The 18,645-nt window shown below is 42.8% G+C and overlaps 1 protein-coding gene across 2 annotated transcripts in view; it reads right to left on the bottom strand.

Annotated features, from left to right (window-relative positions):
- The window catches only part of TNFAIP8L3 (TNF alpha induced protein 8 like 3), a 579,383-nt gene that overhangs the window by 413,954 nt on the left and 146,784 nt on the right, over nucleotides 1-18,645 (bottom strand). Inside the window, exon 1 of one of the 2 annotated variants that reach the window (XM_078684598.1) lies at nucleotides 9,652-9,776. The exons of the other annotated variant lie outside the window; for it this stretch is intronic. The gene's annotated coding sequence lies outside the window, so the exon portion shown is untranslated. Of the gene's footprint in view, nucleotides 1-9,651; nucleotides 9,777-18,645 lie in introns of those variants that run through there. 2 annotated transcript variants of the gene reach the window in all.

Raw genomic sequence — 18,645 nt, 5'->3', positions numbered from 1 at the left:
GGGAAATGCAGTCCGCACCATGAACTGGTCGAATGCTCCGCGATGAGATGTGGCGCAGGTGAGCCCCACGCTACTTCAGGAGGAGGGGCATCATAAATAGAGAAGAAAACATAGAGACTTGTAACAACGGAGGCATCTGATGAGGCTACCGCCGAAACGCGTCATGCCAGAAAAAAGAAAATAAAGCAATCCTTGAAGCCCTGCCGTGTCCCCTCATCTTTTTCAACAGAGAAGGATACCTTGGGAATATATATATATATATATATATATATTTCACATCACTATTTACTCCAATATTGGATGTAAGACAGCGCCCTAACAAAACAAAATAACCTTGATTGAACATCACAGGTGCACCTTTTCAATTTCAATTCAACACATCAGTCAGAATATCACACAATTGATTTGATTTGTGAATTTAAAGAGCTCATGATTGCCCATGGGCGTCTTGGTGCTAAGTCGATGTAATGTCAAGGTCTGCCGAGGGATAGTGCTCTACCTAAGAAGTAAACAGCCAGGTTGTTACCTCTTTCCTGAATGTGAGCAGAGATGTGCTGTTTTTGATTGTAATAGAGAGAAGGTTCCAGGTCTTGTCTGCCTGAAGCAGGAAGCTTCTCCCCCCACCTAACTTCCTTAAATTTGGGAACCTGAATCAACTTTGCCTGGCTCGATCTCAGGCTTCTGGAAGGCTCGCATTGTTTCAAATGTGTTTTTAAAAATGGGATCCTGACCCATGGAGGGCTTTATAAGCCAGACACACTGACTTATACTTTATTCTCTTTCCAATAGATAACCAATGGAGGGCCACTAATCTATGGGCTACTGGCTCAAATTTTGGAATGTTCAACACCAGCCTTGCTGCAGCATTCTGTAAGCACTGGAGTTTTGCTAGATATTGGCTCTGTATCCCAGCATACAGGTCATTCCCATAATCTAGCCTAGATAAGGCCAATGCTGTTACTAATGTTTTACCGGAGTCCTGGGGAATAATCTGCAGTAGTTTTTTTATCATTTTGAGGATATACCATACAGTGGAGGACAGTTTGTTTGTCTGGATGTCAAAGGATAGTTTGTTATCCAGTATCACTCCTAGGTTTCTAACTTTGTTCACTGGGGACGGGCAGTCCCCTAGAGTGTCTGGCCACCATTTTGGGGACCAGACTTTTGTGTTTGTCTCCAGCAGCATGATTTTGGTTTTATCACCATTTCGTTTTGAGCAGTTACGCTGAATGAAGTGATTAATCGGTCCATGCAGTTGTTAAATCTGCCTGCTGTTTCTTCTACGTTGTTTGAGACAGATACCACTATTTGGGTGTCGTCTGCATAGGCGACTGATAGGAAACCACAGTTTCTTATTGTAGCTGCTAGTGGGGGCCACATAAATATTAAAAAGGGTAGGGCTTAAGGAAGCCCCCTGTGGAACGCCGGACGGTAAGTTAAAAGGTTTGTATGTAGCCTCTCCTAATTTAACTGTAAAAGTTCTATTGGTTAGATGTGAGGATAGCAACTTGAGTGCGATATCATGGACTCCTACTTCAGCTAGTCAGGTCAGAAGTGTATCATGCTTTGCAGTGTCGAAGGCCGCAGAGAGATCTAATAGAATTAAGGCCGCCTTCCCTCCAGCATTAAGTACACTCCTGAGTTCCTCCACTGCCATAAGCAGCGCTGTTTTAGTTCCATGTTCCTCTCGATACCCGTATTGTGAGTGATCTGGTGCATTTACAGAGGTTAAAAATTTGGGCCCATATTATCAAGAAAGGGCGAAACATTATCGCCTCTTTTATTGGCAGGAAACTGCCGCTAAAGCGGCGATAATGGGCTTGATAATATGCCCTTACGAATTCCCATAGAAGCCCAGGTTCTGGTGTTAACCTGGGCTTCTATAGGAATTCACAAGGGCATATTATCAATCCCATTATTGCCGCTTTAGCGGCAATTTCCTGCCGATAAAAGCGGCAAAATTGTTTCCCCCTTTCTTGATAATATGGCCCTTAAATAATTGCTTGTTCATTAATTTTTTCAGTACTTTAGCTGCGAAGGGGATTTTCGAAATTGCTCTGTAATTTGCAGGATTCTGTGGATCCAAATTTGGCTTCTTTAATAGCGAGATGACTGAGGCCGTTTTCCAGGCATCTGGGAAACAGCTAGATTTAATCATTTTTGTAAGACAAGAGCTAGTTGGTCACTTAGTAGATCTGGAAACAGGTGCATCACCTTGGGTGGACATGGATCCGTTAGGCCCCGAGACCTAGTAGTCATTACCACCTGTTTAATCTGTTCAACAGATGGGGGCCCGAAATGGAAACCCAAATTTGGGACTCCGGTGGACGGTCCCTGTTTGGTTTCTATGTGTGACAGGGGCCGCAGACTTATTGGTCATTTTAAAGGACTCATAGACAGAATTGACTTTGTCTACAAGGAAATGACTTAAACTGTTGCATGGTTCAGTGCTGCCCTCTATCTGTTTGTTAATATTGAGGTTTGTTAGTTTTTTTACCGTGGTAAATAGTTCCTTGCTGGAATTCTTGGCCTCATTTATTTTTCATATAAAATAATTACTTTTTTCTTCTAGGATTAGTTTTTTATAAATTGCTAGGGAGGTTCTGTATTTCTCCTTCATCTGTTGTTAGTAGTTTGATCTCCATTTCCTCTCCGCCCTTCTGCAATTTTGATTTTGCACCTTCAGTTTGTCAGAGAACCATGGTTGTGAAGGGCTTTTCCTTCTAGAGGTGATCTTTCTCAGCGGGATTGCTAATTTGATTGCTGAGCTCACCCAACTGAAAACCTGATTGGTGGCTAGGTTGCTGTCTAACTCTAGTTCTGGAATGGTCGTGGAAAGTTGCTCCTGCAATTTAGGAGTCTCAATTTAGTCCTGTGACGTGCTCTAGCTTTAAAGTGTATTTTATTACTTTATGGTCTGACCAAGGAATGGGCAGTATTTCCACATTCTCTATGTAAGTGTTTGAGGTGAAGACCCCATCGAGGGTGTGCCCGACCATTTGTGTGTCATGCTTAACAATCTGCTTCATGGATATGTTAGACATTGCATCAGTCAATGTTATCATATTTTTGTCGGAGCTCTTTTTTAAGTGTACATTAAAATCGCCACACATACAGAGGAAACGTTAAACAGAGCAGGGGTCTCCCACCTTTTCTTCAATAAGAGCTACTTATGTTCAATGAAAATCCTCCCAAGCTACTAATAATATTAGCAAAGTTATAGTATCTGCATAATACAAGATTACATTTGTGGCCAGCATGTGGACAATTATCATTAGTGATCCTCTTAGTCCCTCAGACATGCTTGCCAGCACTAATGTAAAAAAAATGCTTTGTCAATGTGGAATGCCTCTACATGGGTTACACATAACAGCCTTAGCTGCAATGCACCTAGCACCAAGTTAATATAGTAATACTTCTCCGTAACACATTGTGAGTTTCACTGCACACATAGAAGCCTGATATCGAGCCAGGCAAAGTTGGTTCAGTTTAAATACAGTTTGGAAATTCAACCATTTTTTGACAAGCATCAAAGTATGAATTCTGAAAATACACACATTTTGATCTCCAATACATGCTTTTCAATTTTGCTATGCACATATTAATTCAACCAAGCAAAAGATTCTGATTTAGTTCACTGGGCTACACACAGGAGAGCTACTTACAGGTAGCAGGAGAGCTACCAATAGCTCCAAAGCTACTCGCTAGAGCAGCCTGAGCAAGAGCACTACACCCAGGTCTACCTTTAACTCAAGCATTTTATATACCTAGCAACACTGTGCTCAAGCAATTGACATCTTATACGGCATTTGTGGGTCTATTGACTTAGATGTGTAAGCAATTGGCAAAACTCTCACCTCCTAGACACCAAAATAATACACCCACATCACATTGAATAAATCAAAGCTACTAGAGATGGACCAGACACCTGCAACAAGTGGTTAAAAGCAGCATCATACTCCTGCCTGCAAACGTAACATCACAAAGAATGCACTAGCCATTATTTACTCGTATTATATAACCAGGCCTGTAACTGCTGCACCCTATCATGATTGTGGTGTCCATCATGATCAGGTCACAACTGCTATAATCTGTGACCGCCATAGTCTGATAATCAAACATTCACAGCAATGGGATGACAATGCACATAATGACTTAAATTAAAACATTGCTCTTCCCGGATGTAAATACAACCGATGCTGTTCTCCAATTAAAAGTGTAACTGAGGTACCTAAGGTCAACCCAATGTTTGGGTCAGTCATTGTAAACCTGAGATTCTGGGTAAACCACGTAATCTAACCATGGCTTAAAACATGGATATTAATTTGTGTAACGTACCGAAGCCCATGTGAAGTGCTCCAATACTTTCTGGTCGACCTCACGCTACATAAAACTGTGTGCTGACTGTAGCACGCTGTAAGGATGGTCAAACACGGAGTGAATAACTTTAAGTAAGATTTAATGCAGGAACACTGGTACAGCAAAGTAAAGCCTCCGTTCCCTTCTCAGCTCAACCGTCCACTCACCCAGCACTCTAGAACTCGTGCTGATGTGGTAACGCAGAGCAAGAGGTAGAACAAAAAGGAAGAACAATGACACAGCAATTAACATAGGCATAACATAACACATCTTCCCCATTAGAAAAACAAAAAACAACAAAAAAAACATTTAAAACAAATTAAGATACATCTTCACAAACATAATCCGCCATCCTTTTAGGGTTAGAGCGAGTACGTTTGTCACAAAGTGGTATATTAACATCAACATTACATTCCCCATTGCCAGTCAGCACATCATTGATTACAGTGGAAAAAGTAGAATCTCCACCAACACAGTTAGAAATATCCATGGACTCCCCAGGATTGTTGACACAGTCTCCATCAGGATTGGTAGGAACTGCAAAAGAGTTGGTAGTAATATTTTTTCTGCAACAATGTCCCACTCAGCATGAGTATCAGAAGAGTGAGGAGTACCAGAATGAATTCGATTCCCAGAGCAATTGAGACTTTGGCGAAAAATGGCTACTCTTTTAAAGTTCCAAACCTTGCCATCAGATAATTGTACAGCATTCCTCAAGACTTTGGTAACCTTTAAAGGTCTGAAATACTGACTTTCACCTTTACTAGTTTTCCAGTTTTTTTACTCTAACCCAGCAACCAACTTTGATACAAACATCTTTAGCATTGTGTTTTTGGTTATACATTTCTTGATACTTGCTATGTTTGTTAATAATCCTTGACCTGATAACATCAAAAGAAACAGTTTTGGAAGCTGTTTCTAACAACCATTCAAGATTGCACTTATTTCTGGCACCACAACCTCTCGTGACTTCAAAAGGGGAAACTTCTAAAGCATCATGAGGTGTGGTTCTATACATCCAAACAGTTTTAAAGATTTGCACTTCCCAATCACAATTATTCTGAGCAGCTATCTGAGTGGAATTCTTCAAAACTCTATTACAACTTTCAATCATGCCTTTGCCAGAAGGGTTGTAAAGAGAGGTGGTTCTGTGTTTAATCCCAGCTCTCTTAAAATATTCCTGGGTCAAATTGGACATTAAATTGAACCCCATTGTCAGAGATAACTTGAGCAGGTATACCTTCTTCAATGAAAGTCCTGTCTAGAAACTTTAACATTTCCTCAGCAGTAATTCTGCTGACAACTTTGATGACAGGCCACCTTGAAAAAACGTCAATGAGTGCTATAATAAATTTCTTCTCTGCTCCAGTGGGACACATGATATCAATAGCAATACTATCCCATCCTCGTTGCCAATTGTAAAGATGGTCAAACACGGAGTGAGTGACTTTAAGTAAGATTTAATGCAGGAACACCGGTACAGCAAAGTAAAGCCTCTGCTCCTTTCTCAGCTCAACCGTCCACGCACTCAGCAATCTAGACTCGTGCTGATGTGGTAAAGAAGAGCGAGAGGTAGAACGAAAAGGAAGAACCATGAAATAGCAATTAGCATAGGCATAACATGACACACACTCCCACCAGATCCCTCCTCATTCATGCTGCTTCCCTTCAGGCGCCTCAGGAGTTGAAGGAGGGGGATGCTGTTGTTAATGCAAAGAGGAAGGGGTAATAACTCACTTCTATTGCTTTGGCAGGTGTTGTGCACTCCCGTCTTTCATAGCAGAGGACTTTATGAGCAGGGCCCACCCTGGGGTGAGCAGCAATTTTTCAGTAACACTATTCCGACTCCAAAACAAGGGCGAGGTCAGAGGAGCTCGGTGAGATCAGTCTCAGCACTTGTGACAGCCATAGCCTTCTGAGAGAACATTTAGGACCGTGGTTGACATAGCTGCCAAGGTTTTAGATTGCTATGTGGGACATTTTCATAATTCCAGTGTAAATATGAGTGACATTTCAATGACTATGAGTGACATTTTCTCGCAAGCAAAATCAAGCAATGAAGACCTGGAAAACATATAAATATCAGCAATTATACCAATTTGATCAACAAGACTCGCTAAGAAGATGTTAAAACTGCTGGAAATAACCAGACACTGAAGCACCTAGTGCCCTTCTAAGCTGATCGTACTGTTAAACAAAACGAGGACTCAGATCTGCACCACTCTCAAAAGAACATTTCTATAAATTTCAGCATAGTCAGTTATTCTAGTAGGGTCAGATTTTCTGTTGCAAAAGCGGCGCAGTGTGCCTGCCACTTGCTCACCTCGCCTACAGAGAATAATATAATGACTGTTATAGTGGGGAAAAAAGAGGCGATGAGGACTGTTTTCCAGATTGGGTCTCATCACCATTCAGTGTCATAATATCAGCATATACTTGAACACATGTGGTTAGATATAAAAACAATGTGGTTGTCCATCTAAAACTGGTCCAAACCGAACACTAAGAGAAAGTCATTGGAATCTGGTATGAATATACCACACTAAGCACTCTGCGCAGACAGAGCCTGCAGCGGGCCGAAAGTGGCGAGCAGTAATCTCTGTAGTGCTTCAAGGGGGAAGCAGGCAGGGGAGTAACACAGGCCCCCGCGGTGCAGGGGGCCCTAAGCTCCAGGGGGCCCCCTTGGCACTGCACTCTGGCCAGAGAGCTCCTGAAAGAGCCCGGAAGGGGCCCCTCTAAGTACCATGCAGGGAGGCCCCCTCAATTTTCATTACGCCAGTGGCAGCAGGATCACAATGGCGGGTTCAGCAGCAGGTAACGCTGAAGGGGTTAGGTGAGCTTTAGAGAGGCCGAAGCAAGCCTGCGGTGGTGCAGGCGGTGTCGTGCTAACAGCTCAGCTGCCCGGATCATCCACAATATTAATCATCTGCTCCTGCCTCTTGTGACTAATCCGTCCAGTGAATGCTGGTGTGCATTATGGGGGCACCAACATAAGGATTGCGGCGTGGCAGGCAACTGCAAAGTAAAGAAACAAACTGCTGCTCACCCTAGCACACACTCACGCTAGAGTTACGGATACAGTTTTTGTTGCAATCACGTGACCTCACCATGTCACGTGAATGCCGTAGGTACCCTCGGCTGGCCGCAGAAACTGGGCTAATAATGAATGCTCATTGATGCAGCCAGCGCAGCAATGAGCCACCAGGTCGGCGCAACGCTCCTGATCTGCCATCAACGAATAAACTTTGCACACTACTACAGTCTCACACACTGCCAAAGCAGCACGTGGTCTGCACTGCATGCTCATCGGGAGTGGTTGGCCAAGGCATTAACTTCCTTTGCACCGGCAGTGGTGTCAAGGAGGCAATACAAATTTGCGACTCTGCATTTCTTGTGATGATGCGGCCCACCACAGAAAATGCGTTAGTATAACGCCGGATGCAGGGTACTTGGCAGGGCTGGGTTGACGTATTAGTCTGCCTACACCAGTGCTTAATTTGTAAAAAAATGACAGTGCAGGGTCCTCGACAGGAGACACTACAGCTTGCACAATACATTGCCCCTGGCAGCGCTGCCAATGACAGCACAAACACACTACTAATAATCACACTCTTAAAAGTGTGATAATACATATTATTCCAGGGCCCCAAAGCTATAAGAAGGGCTTGGGAGGCTAATACTGATCATTGAAAATGTAAATTGAATGAATAAATAGATGTTGTGCTTGTACCTACATTTGGCAGACACCGGTACCAAGTGGCAGCCTGTTAAAAGCCCGGTGCTGGCAATTAAGTGCCGGTCATCAGAAACCACTGGCTCAAATTAAGCACTGGTCTTTACAGAAGTGATTGAATTGCATTGCAGGAGGAACAGTGGCGAGTGTATCGCATAACGGCTCAAGCTGCTGACTTTGGAAGTGGGGAACTAAGTTTGAGTCTTGCTGTCACCTAGACATCCTGTGATTCTGGACAAATAACTTAAATCTCTTCATGCCAAAAAAAAACTAATGTGACCATTTACAATGTAACCAATGCTCAAGTAAAGTGCTCTAATAACGTTCAGTTTGTGATGTATATTTGTTTAAAAAAATGATGGGAGGTAGGGCAATAAACAAGACAGAAGGCAAGTGAGTGAAAGTCGTGATTGCACCATAGCGCAAATAGTGCCTAAATCACAGTACAAGCAGCGGAGGGTGCACTGATTTATCTGTACTTGGTCTGTGGGATAAAAAGTAAGTTACACATGACAAGCACTGCTCAATAAGAAGAGAGAAAAGAAGAGTGACAAAAAATGACATGCTATAAGTGAGTTCAAAGCCCCTCACCTCCTTATTCGTTTTCCTCGCCCCAGTCTTTACACAATGAGCATTAGCCTGCCTGACAGAAAACTCCAGAGCAAAACTTAACCTACTAGTTACCCATCCTCTCAATATGGCCAACTGCCTCTTCCTGTAATTAGCATGGAAAGGTAGCCTACTCAAAACACATCCGGTTTTTTTGTTTCTGGAAGAAACTTCAAGCAAGAGCCATGTAAGTCAAAAAGAGTATGTATGCTGCTTTTGGGGACTGATTTAATAACAAGGACCCAGAATCTCTTCCACTTCATTCCTCTGTCAAGAGGGTAAAGGAGACAGAAAGGAAAGAGGTGGACAAACGTCCATTCCCTAGGTTTCTGGCTAAGCGCTCTCTGATACAGGCCTTAACTGAGAATTTTACAGTTGCTTTCAAAGTAGATTCATTAATGGTAGGCCTAACTTCCCACGGTACTATCATTTCTGAGAATGCTTCCCCATCAGATCCGTTGGATAAAAGGACGGATCTGCCTGTTAAACGTACTTTTGCCATTTAGAACTTTGCAATTAGGGCAGCAGCATATTTATCTTACACCATTCAGTCACTCACGAAGGACTTTCAGTTGTTCGTGGAGATGATTGATCAAAGGGCTATCACTCCACAGAGATGGGAGAGGGGCCTTGTCATTAAGAAAGAGACAGGGTCTCAAAGCGAATTCACCAATAATAAAACTCACTTTCCTTGAAACCACATTTACTAGAGGGCAAGATGGCGGCCGCGTGATTGTGCGGGTGTCGCTCCCTGGTCGAGCTCTGCAGTAATGTGGCTTGTATGAGGGAATAAGTCAGAAGGAGTGAAGGCAATTCTGGCAAAGAGGCTTGTATTACGGCGGTTGCTCTGTTGTGTCTCTCAGATTTACATGTTTGCCGAGTGGGAAAAGCAAAAACCCTGGCTGAGGACTGTGCGGTTAATCATCGCGGAACTCTGCTCCCGCACTCACCTGAGGCTGCTGCGGGCGTGGTCTGTGCGGAAGCCGGCTCAGGAGCTGGAGCAAGGGCTGCATACGAAAACCGGCAGAGGCGGCGCCGGCGGCTTGGGAAGTATGCCGCCACGCAAGAATGGAACGCTGCCTGTAGTAGCGGAAAAGCCCCCGGGGTCTGTCCAGAAGGCGTCTGCAACGCGGGGGGGGGAAAAAGCATCTGCAATGGAAGAAAAGCAGGCGAAATTGGAAAAAAACTGCTGCGGTGAGTGCCAAGAAGGGGTCGGCAATTAAGGGAAACACCGCAGATAAGATGCAACCCCCAGGGATAGTCAATTAGGAGATGGGGAGTAAGAAGGAGGGGATACACCCTGGTCCTAAACAACTATCCTCCAAAACTAGTACAGGATTGGCAAAAGCACTTACCGTCCCGGGGATGTTTTCGGGTAAACCGGCAGTTCCAAATAGAGGCGGTTGGGTCCCGAACGACACCCCAGGTAGCTGGTAAGGCTATACCTGAGGACTCAGTAGCTCATGAGCATGATGTGGACATTGCCCCCGAGGTGGTACTTATTCATCAAACCCCGGAAGAGGGCCGGTCAGATACTGATGTTGGTACCGATAGCATGCCAGATACACATAACGGGGACAGTTTCTTCTCCTTGGCGGAAGGGTCTCGCGACACTACAGACTCTTAGCACTTAGAAGGCACCTCCAGTGAGGATAGTCCCCCTAACACAGCGGACACTTTAAAGGGGGTTCCCAGACATAAAAAAACCAAAAGGCCTTTATAGACTGGCGCAGTGCGGCGGGAAAGTGACTGCTCTGAAGGTAGTAATAATTTACAGTGGGATTACTCTGGAGTTACAACGGGGTTTCCAACTTTAAAAGGACCACATGGGCTGGAACCGGGAGCAATGTCGGCAGGTACTGAGTCGAATATACCCCCTTCAAACACCCTGATTTATGCGATGCTTAAGTCAATACAGAGTGAGGCTTGACAAGAGCATAAAAGAGCGCAGCTAGCAACGAAAAAAATTCAGGGGGCTATTCGTAAAAATACTAAAGCATGTGCAGAAGTAATTACCAGGACAGCTGCTCTGGAGGAGCGAATAGTGGATCTTGAAGCGGGTCTAGAAATGGTAGAAACTAAAACTGCAACTAACGATGAAAGGTATACAGACATTTTGTGGAAACTTGAGGATTCCGAGAATAGGCTCCGGAGGAACAATTTACGCCTTTTAGGTATTGAAGAAAAGGTTGAAGGGGATGATATTAGAGGTTTTGTCCTGAAATTGTTTAAAGCAGCATTCCCGGAGCTGGCTCATTGGTCATGAGATACAGGGATTCAAAGAGTTCACCGTTTTCCATTGATGCTTAAAAGACAGGGAGGGGGGGGGGAGCAAAACCACGGGCTATTTTGATTTTTTGGGCAATTTTCTGTTAAGACAAGCTATTTTTGAAAAAGCAAGACCGGATGCCAGAAGGACTGCCGAGGGCCAGACCTTTTTTGTGCGTCCGCATTTTTGCCACACAACCGTAGAGAGGAGATGGCGTCAGCGGCAATTTATTTCCCCATTTCAAAAAAAGGGATGTGAGGTCTATTTGATGACTCCTGCCAGGCTAAAAGTCATCTATCAAGGGAAAACTCGGGTTTTTACATCGGAAATCCAAGCAGAGAGCTATTTAAAAGAACTGGTAGACGGATAAAAGATATTGGCCTGGTGTGAGACTCATGTTACTTGTCTGAAAATGTTTTTTTTTGCTTTCTTCCCCTTTTAGGATGTCAAAATGGTCTTACCCAGTAATTTTTATCCTACTCTATTCATTACATGTGGATTTTTTGTGTGGGGTTAGGAAGTTGATTAATGATGTGGATGGGTTGTGGGTTATACATAGGCCTGTAGAGGGTTCTCTTTCCAGAATATCTTTTTGTTTAGTTGGGTTTGAAATGAGGGGATGTCTCCTTCTTTCTTTATTCTCTCGTTCTTACTTTTTTTGGTTTTGGGAGACCAGGGGGCGACCAGGTAGCACCATGGATCGCGGGAGGCATCGCAAGGGTCTGTGGACCTTTTTTGCCTGGATGTTGGGGGAGGGACGGTTTGTTTCAGGGAAGGGGGAGGAGGGGTAACAAGAAATTGGATACAGGGAACAGGTTTGCTTTTGTTAAGTGGTTATTTTTTCTTATTGATGTTAGTGGTAATGGTAGCAAGATTGTTAATTTGGGATGGCTAATATTAGGATTGCTTCAATAAATATTTGTGGGCTTAATGATCCTTGCAAACGGCGTCAGTTTAGAGAAGACATTCGTTATCTGCGGCCAGATATCATTTGTCTTCAAGAGACCCATATTGAAGGTACCCGTCATAAACTTTTAGAGTTTGAGGGATTCCAACTAGTGGCATGGACTAGATTGGAAGCCAAATCTAAAGGGGTGGCAATACTGGCCCATCGGGGATCGATAAATGTAACTCGCTCCTTGGCGGATGCATTTGGTCGTTGGGTTATTATTCAGGGTAATATCCATAATAGACATTTCACACTGTGTTCAGTATATGGCCCAATACTAGACGATACTGAATTATATAACAGTCTCAGTTTAGAGCTAGTAGGCTGGCCTGCCCCGCTTATAATATGTGGGGACTTTAACATTAATATAGGATGTGAGCCTCTTAGTTGTCCAGACAAGGAATATCGTGGTCGGAAACCTAAAGTGTATAGGTCTTTAATGCAAATGTTAGAGCTACATGGTTTGATTGATGTCTGGGCTCATTTTAGAAGAAATGATCCCGGCTATACTTTTTTTTCAGCACCTCATAAAATATAATTAGATATCCGAGAGTGATGTCGGATCATAATCCGCTAGTACTTGAGGTCAAAATTCACCACAGGGTTAAGAAACCAGACAACTGGACTTTTAATAGAGGTTTACTACGGGACAGCGGGTATATAGACTGTATGGCCATTTGGATTACGAGGTTTATAACTGAGAATATAGGGAGCACCAATATACAAAATGTCTGGGATACATTGAAAGCGGGAATAAGGGGGGAGACTACACGTTATGGATGGGAGAGCCAGAGAAGGGAGAAATTAAAGTTACAGGAGCTGTACGGGGGGCTTGAAAGGGCGGAGATAACCCTAGCCAAGATATTATCGGATGGTGGGAATGGGGATATAGCACAGACACAAATTATCATTATCAAATCAGCTATAACAGAAATCTCTCAGACGAAAGCCGCAGCTAAATTTGTGGCTTGGCGATCGAAGGTATATGAAAATAATGAGAGAGCGGGACAACTGTTAGCGGTTAGAACTAAAGAGAAAGAAGCTGCATCACGTATTAAAGAGATTTTGGATCCTGATGTTGGGTTAGTATCGGATGAAGTGGCTATAGCAGTAACGTTTCGAAGCGCTTGCCATTGCGGGAAGGCAGCTGCTGTTTATTTTTGCATCGCACTTTCACTTCAAGTGAAAGCACAATGCAAAAATAAACACTCAGCGCCTGTCTACTTTTGGGAAGGCCCATCCAGACTGGATCTCATGGCTTGTTTATATAACATGCCTCCTTGAAATAAAAAACTGCTTCACGACAGCTGTGAAGCAGGCGATCCAGTCCGGATGGACCGGACCAATAGGCGGAAGGGAGGCAACGCAAACAGCTCATTTCCAATGGCAGGACACGGTTTAGCATAAACGGTGACGCCAGCCAATGGAAATGAGGGGCGGGGCTTCAAGCCCTTTTCTAAAATCCCTCACTCACAATATCTCGCGCCAGAGACAGAGCATGCACTGCAACGCTAGGCGAGACCTAAAAAGGGGAAATTATTCCTGTTCCGCATTCACAGAGAGGAAAGGGCGTATATTCCATCCTGTGTGTGGTAGATAATCATTTTGGGGATTCAGGTCAGTTCTTGATCTAAAGATTTTGAATATTTTTGTATTCTATATACAATTCAAAATGGTAGCACTGCAAGGCAAGTATGCCCTTTACAAAACAGGTGAACTTCCTGACATCATTGGACTTATGGGATAGGTACCTACATGTGCCAGTCTATCAGAGGTCACAAAGAGTTTTCCAGTTCTGCATACAGAGGCAGCACAAACAGTTCCAGGTATTACCTTTTGGGTTGGCTTCTTCTCCAAGGGTATTTACTAATGTGCTAGCACCTTTAATTGGAATCATTCAAATTAAAGAGATTAAAGTTTTTCTTTATCTGAGTGGTTTGCTTATATCTGATTCTTTTTTCCTCAAGGCAAGCTAAAATGTCCAGTAAGTCTAGAAGGTTTTGCAGGATCACAGATTCTTGTTGAATCAAAAGAAGTCATGTTTTTCTCCAATACAGAATCTGATATTCATTGGGGCACATTTCAAGACATCTGTGGGGAGAGTATTCTTGCCAATTGTGCGAAGTCAGACTCTAGTGTTGAAATCCAGACGTTATTGAAACAACAGTTTCCTATAGTAAGACTATGGTTGCTTCTGCAAGGTGTGATGTCTGCCTTCCTCTTAGTTCTGCCATGGACGCATCTGCATATATACACTATGATAATTCACTTGTTGCCACACTGGATCTCAAGTTCGCAGGACTACGCAAAGGGGTTCCAGTGACAGCGTAGTTGAGGGAGTCATAGAGCTGGTGGTTAGAGGAGGATCATTTGGCAGGGGTCACCTATTCCATGTAACTCTATCAATGATTGTCACTACAGATGCCAGCAAGTGGGGGGAGGACCTGGCAGCACAGGGAAACGGTAAAAAGTCCAATCTGCTTGTTTCTCTAATTACAGAGAACTCAAAGCAGCTCAGTTAGGTCGTGAATCATTTGTTGTTCAGTTAGTGAAGCATCATGTTCAATGTCAGAACAGAAAACAGTGTGGTCATGGAATATGTGCATCACCAGGGAGGATGCAGCCTCTAGACGTTCAGCTGATTGAGTAAGGAGATTTACAGGAGGGCAGAGTCAGAACCCAGTTCGGTAACTGTAATTCATTTACCTGGGAAAGAGAACTGGGTAGCAGACAACCCGAGTTAAGTTTTTCCACCAGTGAGCTCTTCATTAATGAAGAAGGAGGCATTCCTGTAGTTGTAGAAGAAATTTGAACAACCAAAGAGAGACTTGTCTGCCTCGAAGGACAATACCCTGCTGCCACGGTTTTGCACAATTATTCCTTGCCAGGAGGCTTGGAAATTGGATGCCATGTCATTTAAATGGCCTGCTTTATGCATTTATTCCAATACCTATGATTCCCAAAGTCTTGCAGAAAATCAGGGAGGATAAGGTTTTGGTGATTCTGATTGTTCCAGGATGGCAAAGACGTCCTGAGTTTCCCCTTTTGATAGATCAACAGTTCAACATCAGTGGGAGATTCCATTTCACCCATATCCTCTAATGAGTGCTTCGCTGCCTATCCGCATGCTACAGAGAATGCAACTTCAGGCCTGGTTATTGAAAGGGTGAGTCTAATGGCTAGATGTTGTTCAACAGTGAAAGCAGATTTGATCCAATAATCACGTAGGGGTGGGTGGAACTCACAGAATTTTACATAAAAGCTCCGCAAGCAGCGAAATGTTGGCATATTGCTCTGCTTGCACTGATTTGTAGCACCAGGAGCTTGGTCCACCCTGTAAAATCAGTGTGAATGGCACCACATGCCGTGTCCGAGGGCACTGCTTCTTTTTGCAGCTCGAGTAGATTTTCTGCACAAGTGTCATATTTCTCAACTCGAACGAACAAGTGGCGCATTGAGAAATCGCACAGGACTCGTCATAGTGTTCAATTTTTCGTGCTCGTGCTCACCAACTTAGTGTTGGGGAGCCGCGCATGAGAAAAACACTGCCATGCAGAGGTTCGTGGAGATTTTCTGGGACTCCACCCTGGGCAAAAATCTGTAAACTCCACTGGCAGAGTGGAGTTTATTGCCCACATATAGTCAAGGTGTCCTTCTACTCTTCAGGCATATGCTAGGCATTGAGCGTATTTTATTAAATAGTGTGAGAATAAATGGTTTGATTCTGATTCTGTGGAAGCAATGATGCATTGCTTGATTTTTAGTGAGATGATGTTAGTCTGGGTTTGGCAATACCGACTATTTGAGCCCAGTGAGCAACACTAACAAATTTTAAGAGCCTCTTGTTTTATCATCGGAAGCTGCTAGTTGCACGATTTTTAAAGTGTTTTTCTTTTTTTTCATACGTTCAGAGAGGTAGTCTACCAGTTTTTTTCCTGATTCTCAGACTGAGGAGGAGTCTTTATTGTATTTGTTGGATGTGTTGATCTAGCTTAACAGAAGAAAGAGTTTCAGAAAAGTGGAACGGTTGTTTGTGACATTTTGTCCGGTTCGGAATGGCTTGAAACCTTCACATTCTATGTTGAGTTGATGGATAAAGCAGGCAATTTTGCTGGCTCATGAGACACGATAGGGAAGTGGTTGTCAAATCCAGTGAAAATCGACAAGAAGTATTTCCTCTTCCCAGGGTTCATCCAAAAGTGTATCATTGGAGGAGATTTGCAACGCAGCCACATGGGGATCTTTTCATGCTTTTATGCAACACTATGGGATGGAAGTAGGGTGTAGTGTTTCAAGGTCTTTTGCTACTTAAGTGTTGAACTCTAGTATCGATTGATAAATATGTGAAGAAACATATTTGGAATTTTGGATTAACACCTGGATTGAGCAGTTATGATCCATGAATATATTTCATTAATTGGGGTGGTAGGTGAAGCCGATTCTAGCTTCAGTATCAGCTCATTGTGTAAATACTGGGGTAAGGAAGATGGATAAGGAAGTATTGCCTCAGTAAATTACCAGTAATCTTCATTACTTGAGTCCAGGTCGTCCTTGCCACAGAATAGTTTCCCATCCCTCCTAGCCTTTTTTTGGGAAGCTTCATTATTAAACACAAGAGGCTTGCAAGCGAGAGCGCATGCGTTAGCGAATGCTCTTGCAGGATCGACCTAAAATGTGACGACAACTCACTTTAGGATATTCATACTGAAAACTGTATAATTGTATTAGTTGTCTTCATAGTGTCAAAATACACTCCTGCTATATGTATGCACCCTATCTACATAGACTTTTTGACATACCTGTCCCTTGTAGAGCATAAGGGCAGGTACAAACAGGGGTTTGGGGATCAGAGTGCCTCACCAGAATAGTGTCTAAATATTGTTTTATGTTAGAAATAAATTGAATTAAAAACATTTACAAATATCACATATTTGTGTCATGTGCCAAAACGTATTAAAGTCAAAATTTCTCAAATGGAGCTTGAGAGTTATGTGTTGAAAATGCAGAATTTGCCCGGTAACGCAGAAAGTCTTAAGGCATAATGTCTGTAGTGCTGTCAACGAGCTGTGTGTAAAAAACATTATTGCCGTCCTTTCATCTGTGTGCAAAATCAGAAGTCTGAATGTAAATTCTGAATTATTCTAAATTAATGCACTTGTGGTTACTTTCCTTAAAGAAATTATATTCATAAATGATTCCCCATTCTGAGCTCAAAAAATAGAATGGGGTTTTTAATTTTCACAGGGTAAAACTGCAAGGTGAGGTAATTGAATTACCATGCAGTTGTGTCACCACCGGGATAATCCAACATATATTCAAATGAGGGCTTTTAAGAGTGCGTCATTCAATTCCTGCCTTTTCATTTCTAATGAGTTTGTAATTGTTAGTGCTGAAATATTCCGGCTGTGCACTTTAACTAATAGCCGATTTAACAAATTAAGATGAAATACAGTATTTTGCCAGTCAGAGTTAGTGAGATGTAGTGGAGACGCCATGACTGTCAATATACAAAGTTTTTAAAATCCAAAGCCCTAGCCAATATGCAATAACTCCTGCTGTGGGTCCCAGTTACTTAGTAGCATTATTAAACAACCCCCAGTGCAGCAGTTACCCTTCTCGATGCACCATGTAAAAGATTACCGATTGGGCCAGTAGACTCATTATGTTTAAACAGAAATGTTATTCTCAATTGCAGTTTTGTGATAAATTACGCAAGTGACCTGCAAAAAAGAAAAAGTATGTCAATTGCTTTATAGTGCTGTGATAATTTTGATACGTTTTCTTACCCATAATAGAAATAAAATTGGGTAAACAAATAATCATTTTAATGGCACGATAAAGGCGTGCCTATCGGTATGTAAATAGTTGAACATCAATCACTATAAGCTAACACTGTTATTTTATTCAGTTTTATGTTATGCTGTGCTATTCTGAAGTGCATTCATTTATAGGCTACTGGATCATTTAATACTAACTTCTTGCAAACCTAGGACAGCAGTAGTTGGTAGTCCTTCAACAGAGTTATCTTCATTTACCCCTTCGTATCATTGATTTCAATATGTTTGTACATTAATATTTTATTTTATGCAGCATTTTTATAGCACTTACATTTCTTATGTGGGGCACTGGAGCACTTGCCTGCAAGGGCAGCAAGCTAAATTGTCTAAGGTGCTAGTGGGAAGGGTGGCCTTATTTTTTAGACCCTCTATGTGAAGTGCTTCTATGTCATGTGTGATGACCATTGAGGTGTGGTTATCATGTTATGAGGCACAGAACTTAGCATTGTGGAGTATTACGGGGTGTGAGAGAGATAGAGACAATGCAGTTTTTATGGCTTTCAGTATGTTAGTTTTGAGCAGCTCTGCAGGTCCCTTTAAGGTATTTACCATGATAATAAGTCTACTTAGGTGGTTGCTGCACTGGGTTGTCCAACCTGATATTTTATGTCAAGTTTTTATTCTAGAGCAGGAATAGTTGGAGAGTGAAATTGTAAGATGTGCTGGGATGGACCTTGTGCTATTATCACATGTTTGAATGTCATTGTGGGATGCGTAGAAGCAGTCATAGTGTATAACTTGTTGGAACCTCCTGTGGTGAACTAGAATAAAGTCATCCTGTTGGCCAGCAGTCTGTGACTGATCTCTTCAGTTATTGTATGCCTGTTCACTTGGTGATGGCTGGTTTATTGGATGGCACAGTACTGGGTGATGAAGAAGAACCATAGGA

The sequence above is a fragment of the Lissotriton helveticus genome, chromosome 3_2 (assembly GCF_964261635.1).
Source record: "Lissotriton helveticus chromosome 3_2, aLisHel1.1, whole genome shotgun sequence".
Lineage (NCBI taxonomy): Eukaryota > Metazoa > Chordata > Amphibia > Caudata > Salamandridae > Lissotriton > Lissotriton helveticus.
Note: the sequence above shows the minus strand (reverse complement) of the source record. Positions and strands in the feature narration are given on the sequence as shown.